The sequence below is a fragment of the Babylonia areolata genome, chromosome 32, assembly GCF_041734735.1.
Source record: "Babylonia areolata isolate BAREFJ2019XMU chromosome 32, ASM4173473v1, whole genome shotgun sequence".
In the NCBI taxonomy this organism is placed as follows: Eukaryota; Metazoa; Mollusca; class Gastropoda; order Neogastropoda; family Buccinidae; genus Babylonia; species Babylonia areolata.
Genome location: NC_134907.1, coordinates 7,387,084 through 7,398,095, shown reverse-complemented (window position 1 = coordinate 7,398,095; position 11,012 = coordinate 7,387,084). Strand labels below are relative to the sequence as shown.

Here is an 11,012-nt window from a genome sequence, read left to right as displayed (position 1 = left end):
TGATTCTTTGTGTGTGTGCGCGCTTGTGTTATCTGTGTGTGTGTGTGTGTGTGTATGCACGAATTGGATGAGTGGTGTCATCATGTCTGCAGTGTTTAAACTGTTTTGTACTGTGCGATGAGTATTGACATTAAAATGTGAGCTCTACTTGAGAAAAAGTATTGAATATGGGTTCATTCTCCTCCTCATCATCATCAAAGTCACACGTTATCTGTATCAGTTTCAGTAGCTCAAGGAGGCGTCACTGCGTTCGGACAAATCCATATACGCTACACCACATCTGCCAAGCAGATGCCTGACCCACAGTGTAAGCACATTACCTGTATGTCTGCTTAAGTTGTTTTGTTGTTGTCGGGTTTAGTTTTTCCATCACAAGTATTCTCAATACATCTGTATCCAAACAAAAAAACAACAAAATCCTCAATTTGCAAAAAAATATGTATGGTATGTATGTTGAGTGTTATGTTGTGTGTGAAGTTTTTTGTGAAAACGTTAGTAAATTTGTTTTTGGGTGTTAAGCTGAATGTGCTGCATTATGCATTGACACTCTGGTGTTTACTTTAAATGCTGGTTTTACACTTCAGTTTTTACATTGTACAGAGCATTTGTTGCATGGAAATGCACTATATGAGCTATACTGTTCTGTTAAAAATCATCCATATTTGAAATTATGCAATATACAAATGCACCTCACAGAGCTGAGGAAATACAGGCACACAAGAACATACTGACACACAAATAATTTCAAATCTTCCATTTTCTTTTATTTATATCTTCAGACAAATGCAAGTATCTCAAACAATGGTGACATTTTATCATAACATTATACAAGGATGAAACATCATATGAATCGGAATTATCACATGTTTTACAAACTTATTTTTGAACCAGACAAATTACTTTTTTTTTCTTTTTACAACTACTATTCTACTAAGACATGTTAAAAATGCATTCATACATCCTGCAAAGTCTAAAAATGCAACAACTTGCCTGCACCAATAACCCAATCACTCAAAACCCGTTTTTTTCCTATTTCTTTACTATTAGGTGGTCACTTTCAAAAACTGAAAATATGTCAGGACTAAAGTTTTGCTGACACACTTGGGGCAGGGGGTGGGGGAGGGGAGTGGACACTGAAAACTAAAGAGCACTGGCTGTACCCTAACACAAGAAACGAAATGTGAATCACCTGAAGTGTCTGTTCCAGTAATTCTCACAACAGCCGCCAATGCCTCTATTTCTAAGGCTGAAAACCCCCCCCAAAAAAAACGTTAAAGGTCTCACAGCCTTTCACGACCTACGGGGCAGTGAATTCCTATCCACTGTGTCTAGGGTTCAGCAAATAAAAAGGTGGGGGCCCAATCTTCTTACACCGCTTTTACCTTCCCAAACTGAAGTCAGCTACCCATTCAAAAAAGCAAGTCAGTTATCCACTAAAAAGAAAAAAAAAAAAAAGAAGAGGAAAAAAAAAAAAAAAAAAGGGTCACAAGTCTACACAGTTTCCGTCAGCTGCTGAGCTCTCATCAGCAAAACCCCCTCAAGCATCACAACTTAACCCATTAACTGCTGGACACTGGTTAAATGAGATCAGTGTAGCGTAAGTTTGAAGTGCAGTCACTACTTTGTTTTCATCAGTGATGTCATTGATTTTGCCGAACAGTAATGCAGTTGCCAGAAGAAGTCCAACACTGAAGTGGTGGCTGACATCAGCCTTCACTCAGTGAGGTGACATTCATAAAAACAAATTATTTCATTTCGGTTTCATTTGTTGGTCTTATTTCTAATGTGAATACGTTTTTAAAAGAACTGCTTGCATGAGCGAGTTTGTAAAAAGGACTGATTATTTGTTCATTGTCTTACTTAACCTTTATTTTTTGCTGGTGCATGTGCTGCTCTCAGTATTTTTTCTGTAATGGCATGCTGTTTGTATGTGTCTTTTACTTTAGATCCCTGTTGCCCTGTGGGTTAAAAAAAAAAAAGAAAAGAAAAAAGTTTCACTGTCACTGTTTCACTGACAGCCTTTCACTGATCAGTAGCAGTAAAGGGGCAAAAGAAGAAGAAAAAGAAAAACAACAACAAAAGCTCAAGTAAAAGGATGATTTGAAGCAATGCAAAAATGTCTTGTGAGAATTACTAAAATAGACCTGCTGATTAAAAAAACGACACCACCCCCCCCCCCACCTCATATAAAGACCTTTTCTTCAGTTCTCCGAAGACACAAAAACTGAAGAAAAAAAACATGCTTATGGGATTTTTTTTTCTTTAAATACAAGTAGCCTTGATTACCACCATACAAACAGGGTTTTTCAAAAAAGTCTTTGCTTAAAACTATAAAAATGAAGAAACAGAAGCAAGGATTCTGATTGGAAATGATTTTTTTTTTTGCACAACTCCTAAAAACAATAACTTCATTTGACAAAGTAACTTGTATGGGTGAAAAAAAGAAAAAAAGAAAAAAGGGGGCCACACTCCCTTCAATACAAATGCAAATAACTTGTTTGCACACACTCAAAACTTGTCAAAAGGCTTAAAAAGTACACATAAACATGCCTGAACATTTTAAAGTGTGAGATAGTGAGTGAACGAGTGTGTGCGACAGAGAGAGGCAAAATTTAAACACTATCTTATCACATGCTTTCTTTGTTCACTTTAAGCCCTGATGGCCACACAGAGCTGTTTCACAATAAACTTCTGTTTTCGTGGCCTGCAACTCCCATGTTGACTTGTATGTACACGAGCGGGCCTTTACATGGAGGACCGTTTTTACCCCGCCATGTAGGCAACTATACTCGCTTTTGGGGGTGTGCTTGCTGGGTATGTTCTCGCTTCCATAACCCACCGAACACTTGACATGGATTACAGGATCTTTAACATGTGTGTTTGATCTTCTGCTTGCATATGTACACGAAGGGGGTTCAGGCACTGGCAGGTCCGCACATATGTTGACCCGGGAGATCGGAAAAATCTCCACCCTTTACCCACCAGGCGCCGTCACCGAGATTCAAACCCGGGACCCTCAGATTGAAAGTCCCAACGCTTTAACCACTCGGCTATTGCGCCTGTCCACAATATACAAATGCACAGTCACACACACACACACTGATTATTTCCCCCAGTTTGATTTTAAATCCCTCTTCCAACATTCCTTAACTATTAAAGTGTAGTGACAACGAACACAAAACATGTGGCAATCAGTTTCACATGAAGTTCCACCACCCTGCATTTCAGAAGAAAAAGATGCACAATACAATGCAGGAGTGAAGCATGAAAAAATACAAAACATTTCAGCAAACAATTTTCATGAAAAGAAATCCAGCACCATTCACAAGACCAAATGGATTGACTCTTCATACAATCCACAGGGGTGCGATTTGAAAAGTAAATAAGTAAAAAAAACTTAAAAAAACGAAGAAACAAACGCACAAAAAGAGAATGAATCCTGCTGAGTAAAGAAAGGAACCTTCAGTAATTTGTTGCCATCGTCTGTATCATCGCTGAACACTTGCTCAACGATTCACAACCCTACCCGTAACCGTCATCACAGATCTTCCCTTCTTTTCAATTTCATTTCAGTCAACAACAACAACAAAACACAAGAGAGGGCATGAAGAAGAAAATCACCAGTACACAACCCTCAACAACAACAAAACTCCTCTCCCTATATACTGACCTTCTGCAGTATCTAAAAGATTATCTATCTAAAGGAGGTCAGAATGAATGAACAAGTAATCTAGAAAAAAAGAAAACTTAAAAAAAAAAAAAAAAGCAAGCTTCTTTAGCTACTGCCATGATTAGCCACCCCTCCCGCAACTATCTGAACAACAGAAAAAAAAATCCCACAAACCAAAACTAGAACGAATGATCAACCCTCCCACCCCCTACCAGCTAAACTATCACACCAATAATTCCCCCACCCCCCACTCTTTGTTTTTGTTAACCCCTTGATAGCTAAACTTTGTTGAACTGTGATCAGTGTGGTACGACTGTCAAGTACAAACACTGCTTTCTGTGCAATGTACTCCTCAAGTGGAACTGGTAGGGTCTTAGATTATGCTGTTCAAAATGACATGACAAGAATGAAGAGGTCCAGATCTACGATTAGCATTGAGCATGGTGACTGACATCCTGACCTGTTAACCCGATTCTGACCTCAGCGAGGCGACAGCCCCGAAGTGATGAGCGTGTCAGTCATCAACAGTCAACGAGTTAATGAAAACTGTGACGATGATTCAAATCACTGTTGGTTCCTTTCACATAAGACTCAAGACTGATGGTGCACAGAAAATGCCAAGCCATAATTTCTGACACCAAGGAAAAGGCGAAAAAGATGTGTCCTGAACTAAAAAAACCAAGAATACACTGTTATCAAGATCTCAAAAACAAGAATACATACACATCATTTTTCACAACACACATACACACCATTTAACAAATTCAAGCACCACACACGCCCAGAAACAACCAAGATAACTCTCCTTTCTAACGCTCACATCTAATATATCTAAGCAGAATCCATAGATGATATCAACTCATATCATATCATATGAAAAAAAACCCACCCAAAGCCACCCCTTAACAACTAGTTCGCAGAATGCATCCCGTCAAGTTACAGCCAATCCACCGCGAACATGTGCCCCTCATCATCAATAACATCAAGCAGAAAAATCTTTCAATGCTTCTAATAATTTTGCATGCATAACAATAGAACAGCATAACATCATAGTCCATTCTTTCAATGACAAGCACTCACTCTATCATCACCAACACAACAGATTCACAGCTTCTACAGTATTGCATGCATCTCAAATTCCTGAATGGTTAGTGAACATTCTTTCAATGAACAGTAATATACTTGTACATACTGACATCTGCATATGTAATCAATGAAAGGAGAATAAAACTAAAACATGCACACACAGCACTTGTCAGAAAACAATATAAACGTAATAAAAAAAAAATAAAAAAAACACAACCCACTAACATATAAAAAACTAACTCTTGACTGATAATGCCACAATGCCAGTTACTTTCTGTGTGCAAGCTCTTTTGCCATTAAAAAAAAAAAAGTGGTTTGTCCCAGAAATCCATTTGCAGCAGTTACACTATACTGTTCATAAGCTTGCCCTTGCAAAAACTACAGCACGTTGACTCAATGCATCTTATGTGCTGAACTTTCAACCAGAAAAACTTAACATACCACAGAGAAAGAATACATCATTTTACCTCTGCAGAGACTATTTGTAACATGTCTACTAAGTTGTTTCTTTTTCAGAAAAGATCTAGTATCACCAACATATATATTTCCAGTCAGTATCAGTATCTTCATCCGTATGTCTGTCGCTATGTGTGTCTGTCTTTCTCAGTTTACCTGTCTGCAAGTCTGCCCAAACTGATATGAAGAACTATGTATGAATAACCATCCCCTTAAAAAAAAAAAACAAGAACAAAACTCTGCAGATAAAGGAGAGAAGAAGAGGAAGAAAATAAAAAAACAAGAGGGAGCGTAAAAAATAAAAATTAAAAAAAAGAGCGAGAGGAAGAAAATTAAAGAGGGGGAAAAAAAATCTAAAAAGGATAAGAAGAGGAAGAAAATAAGAGGGAGAGTAAAAAAAAAAAAAAAAAAAAAAAAAGAAAAAAAAAAAGAGAGAGAGAGAGATGAAGAAAATAAAAGGGAGAGTAAAAAAATAAAATAAATTTTAAAAAAGAGAGAGAGATGAGGAAGAAAGTAAAAGGAGTGAAAAAATCAAAATAAAATGAAAAGGAGAGAAAAAGAGGAAGAAAATAAAACAAGAGGGAGAGTATAAAAAAAAAAGACCCCCCCCCCACCCCCCCCCCAAAACCCTGAGAGAAACTCACAAAGCAAAACAAAAAAACAAACAAAAAAACAAAACAAAACAAATCTTCCCTCGTCCTAAACTGCCCCACCCCCACTCTCCTACTAAAGCAAACCTTCTGACTAGACACTTAAACAGTGCAAATGAACCTGCTGTATGCATGCCTTAAAATGTGTCTGCACCTGAACATTGGAACATTGAAGATGCCAACACATTTCCGACCATGACCAATGAATTGCTGGTCCAGTGAAATTTCACTCGAGGACCGCAGCCATCAAATCACTGGTTACAACTCCCACTCTAAGATCTGGTTGTTGCTGCAAACAATGGACTTCACCACGGAACAGTGTCAAGGGAAACTACTCTCTGATCTACCTGTAAATGCAGAGCTTGAATTTTTAGAATTCTAATTATTTTTTTTATTTCATTTTTAAAAATCATGGCAAAGCAAAAGATTTTAGTGCAACAACAACCATCAGCATTGACTGCTGCATTCACGACTAAGTATAAAGAAGCAATGAACAAAATTTGAACCTGAACATTTATCTTACAATATATTATCTAACAGCAACAGAAAGGTGAAGGTGTACTGCAGACTGCTCAACATAGATAAAGCCTCAATGAAAACTGCCTTGTGCACAGGAAGATTTGTTGCACACACTATTTTTTTTTTCATCATTCTATTTTTAACTTTTCTCAATTTTTAAAATTCAAAAATTTCATCAAGGTAACAAAAATGTAAACAGATGCAACATCTTCACTGGACACTTGAATAAACTGTTTGTGTACAAAAACCAAATGACTGTAATTCTTGTGCAATGTTATATGTATTTTAATATCATATATTCATTTTTGACTCACTTGTGTAAACCCAATGTTCGGTTTGTGTGTGTGTGTGTGTGTGTGTGTGTGTGTGCCATTTTCTCTGGAAATACCAGATTTGGCTTAAACATAGTATGAAAAAAAGATCTTCACAGTCATACCAATTATAGGTTGCAAGTCTCCGGTTTTATTTCATTAAGGTGCGCTCCGAAATCCGAAAAAAACGCTTCCCACTGACTTGCTGGAAGGTATGTTGTGTTTCTATCATTGAGTTCGGTCTATATTTGGGGCCACACTATTCTTTTCTGAGTTCTGTCTATATTTGGGTGCAACACTTACATTTATTTAATTTTAAAAAAAAAAATATCCTTCTGTTCTGTCTATATATAGAGGAACACACTTTTCAAGATATGTTCTCCGGACTGGAAAATCAGGCCTGGAAAATCAGGTTTTTTACTTACTAACTCATGACTGATCTGGATCTGGTTAGTGTCGCAAGAGAAATTACGTGAAGTTTTTGCATTGACAGGAAAAACATGCCCAGTTACGCGTTTTGATCGGTCAGCTCTTGGACATATTGAACATTTCTGATTATTCAGGGGCCCCCTATTCTGAGCTCCACTCACCACCCAGTCTCATTTTTAACACATGATTCTAGGACTACACAGAATGACATTAATGCACCAAGTCTAATAAAATCCGAAGGATTACATTGAAGGACATTAAAATATACTAATTCAAAAATATATGAAGTCCCTAGGATTACATCAAAGGACATTAATGTACTAATAATGTCCTAAGGCAAATAAAGTCCCTAAGATTATACATCGAAGGACATTAATATACTGAGTCAAATAGTCACTAGAATTACATCGAAGGACATTAATGTACTAATAGTGTCTTAGGTGAAATAAAGTACCAAGAATTACACCAAAGGACATTAATGTACGAGTATTCTCCATTTTCTGAATCAACAAACTTCAAGAGAATTAAATTGAAGATTTAGTCATAAGCTGCTCCAGCTTCTGCTGTGGACAAAAAAAAGAAAAAAAAAAAAGAAAAGATCTTCTAAAACATACGGATAAAACTTACTACTGGAAAAAGATCATTGCATTCTCAATTTGTGTTTGAGATGATGTTTGATAAAACTGGGGGCAGTACTTGAGGCTCTATCAGTGTAGGCAAACCTTCACCTTTCTGTATAAACTTGTGCTGAAATACCACGCATCAATCAAAATCTGCGCGATAAGCAAATTAATCTAAAACTAGAGCATGTGGACACATGAAGAACCACAAAGCAGTTTTGATTCAAAGGTATACAAAATAAACACATCCCCACACCTATACGCAAATCAAAGAAAGAAAAATGGCAAAGTATTTAAGAATAAAGATACACAGTAGTATGCACGCAAAAATTTTTTTGTTTTTTTGTTTTTTTTTGTTGGTAATGGTATTTACCTTTTTTTTGTTTTTGTTTTGTTGATTTCAGTTTCTGTAAGAGCAACTGGACTTTCTTTTTTTCCACTAAGTTAAGAAGAACGCCACCACCATCATATGTTAACAAAAAGATGATATAAAAACCAAATCCTCATAGCCTTGGTCCAATTAAAGCAAAAGCAAACCCTATGTTGTATGTATCTTTTTTTCTTTTGGAGCAAACAAACCACACATTTTTTGGTGCAAATGAAATAACCATGCATACACTCTTGACACTCCAACATGGGGGATGAGAATGACACAGTATCAAGCGAACCCTGTGCACACATGTGTCTTTACAGCTGCACACAGTATGAACCCGCTGTTTTCACAAATCTTCCCTGACACAAGAAAACACCAAGTAAATGTATCATTGTGCTGTGTGTGGATCACGCAAGACTACACTCCCGTCTTTGCTCTTCCTTTGCCCTTCCAATGATTCTCTTTCACACCGTATCAGCTGGAATTCTGGAAACTTTTTTTTTTTTTCAATAATTTTTTTTTCTCTCCAGTTTTCTTTGACACTCATCAAGGCTGTCAAGTCTCCTTTACTGAGCCGGAGTCTTCTTGCTCTTGACTTGAGCGGTGATGCGGTCCAGGTCACGATGACCCTGGGCTGTCAGTCTGCGTCCTCCTTTGTTCTGATCCTTCTCCACCTGTTTCAGCCCGTCCAGGGCCTGCAGAACCTTGCCCACACCAAGCGACTGACCCGGCAGTTGTGGTTGGGAGCCCTGCTGTTGCGTTTCTTGGATCCACAGATCTTGGTGAGGGCCCTCACGCCTGCAGGAGAGTGGACACACAGATGCCTACACGAGGGCGCTGCACGGGTGTAAAACCAGTCCTTGTACGGACTCGACTCACTGAAGCAGCCTAACCTGACAATGTCAGCCCATTCTGGGGCCTTCAGTTTTCCAGATTTTTCCAGGAAGGCAGCTGGGGCCTTAGTGAACTGGTGCTGGTTGACGTCCTTCACAGAAATACCCATCTTTCAACGTCATGAACAACGGAAAAGAGTCTGGACAGGCTCTGTACTGTTAACAGACTTGATGATGCCAAAGGAAGTGGACTTTTCAGCCAACAATACTATTTTTTGCCTGTGACCAGGCAACAGGAGAATAAAAAAAAAAAAGAAAAGAAAAAAAGAAACCCCCCCCCCACCCCCCTCCAAAAAAAACAAACACACCACCACACACACAAAGTTTTAAGTCAACAGTTGCCCATACCTGAGCCAGAGATGGATGGAGGAGGACAGGAGGACAGGAGGATGGGGGGACGAGAGGAAGGGCTAGGGAGAGGGAAGATGGTAAGCTAATTCTGGGGTTGGAGGAGGGGGGCTGGAGAGAGAGGGACAGGGGGTGGGGAGCCTGGGGGTGGAGGCGTGGGGGCTGGAGCAGGCTACTGGGGCTGGGGCTGGGGCGGGGGAGGAGGCGGGGGCACGTCAGGCAGGGGAGGGGGGACGTCAGGCAGGGGAGGGGGCAGGGGCGGCTGGTTATCTGTGGCGTAGACCGCCCCACTGTTCATCGAGCTGTGGTGGGGGGCGTGGGGGTGGTGGTGGTGGTGGTGGTGGTGGTGGGAGGTGGCGAAGTGGTGGCTGTACATGCCTGAGGCAGAGCTCTGCTGCTGAGCGAACAGCTGCTGCATGTGGGCGTTCACGCGGCTCATATTGTCCGGGGTGGGGGTCTCAGGGGGACCGAACCCCCCAGACCCGTTCAGGTCGCTGGGCGTGTCAGGCGCAAAGATGGTGTCCGGCAGGTTGGCTGGGATCATCTCCTCAGAGAAGGTGAACCCACTGTGCTGTGTGTGCAGCGTGGGCCGCGAGTGGGACAGAGGGGCTGGAAGCTTCTGGTGATGGCTGCTGCCATCCCCGGAGATGGTCGGCAGGTTCATCTGGGCTGAGGCCGAGGCGGAGTGGTGCTGGCCAAGCTTTTCTCGCGATGACGATGGCAAGTGGTGGTGACCTCCAGTGCCTGCTGACTGGCCCTCACCCTGACCCGTTGACCTGTGCTTATGTTTCCGGTCCCGAGAGTCGCCCCCTTTCCCTGAATGTTTTTCATGACTGCCACGGCTTGATGACCCCCCGCCCATCGTGGGCATGGGGAGCCTCACCTTCAGCCCCTCCTCCCCTTTCCCTAGCCCGGAGTGCTTGGCGGTCTCCAGCTCCTGGGCCAACCTGATCTTCACCTTGAGCGGCGAGGACGTGGTGGCTTCCGGGGTGGACATGGAGTCCCTGTGGTTCTTCACCTGCAGTTTCCCTTCAGCCTTTGAGATGCAAAACTTCAAAGGCGACACTGTCTCCAAGCTCGAGTTCCCTCCGTCCGACACGGGCGACGCATGGTGTCGGCTGTGAGCTGCTCTGCGCTGTGTGTCCTGCCTGTCCACTTTGTGTCGTGACATTGCCTCCCCCCAGTGCGGGTTGTGTGCAGCTTTCTCCTGGCCCATCCGCGGGTGCTTGGCCTGGCTTCCCTCATAAGACTTCCCCTGCTTGCTCGGGGTGGATTCCCTTTCCCCCTCGAATGCCTGAGGAAAGCTGTGTCTCTCCTGGTGACTCATCTTCTGGTACTTTGCCTTGGCCGCCATTGTGGCTGCTTCAACCTGTTTGGTGGTGGCGGAGGATGAAGACGTGTGCTGTGTTGACACCTGTAACTGCCCTTCCTCCTCCATGGACTGGGAGAAGCTGCGCTTGCGGCTGGCTTCGGCGTTGTTGTACATGACCTTGTCCTGGCCATGGGCGTCCTTGAGATCCTGAATCATGACCTTAGCCTCCTTGAGGTGCACGTTGTTGGGCACGGAACTGAACAGACCCTCCTTTCTGATGTACTTCATCGGGGATGTCTGATGCTGCTTCCCTTCCCCTGTCTTACTGTGTGACGCCATCTCGGG

At 41.6% G+C, this 11,012-nt stretch overlaps 1 pseudogene; it reads right to left on the bottom strand.

Annotated features, from left to right (window-relative positions):
* Positions 1–6,760: 6,760 nt before the first annotated feature.
* LOC143276652 (small ribosomal subunit protein eS19 pseudogene) lies at positions 6,761–9,250 on the bottom strand (annotated as a pseudogene).
* Between the last annotated feature and the right edge of the window lie 1,762 nt (positions 9,251–11,012).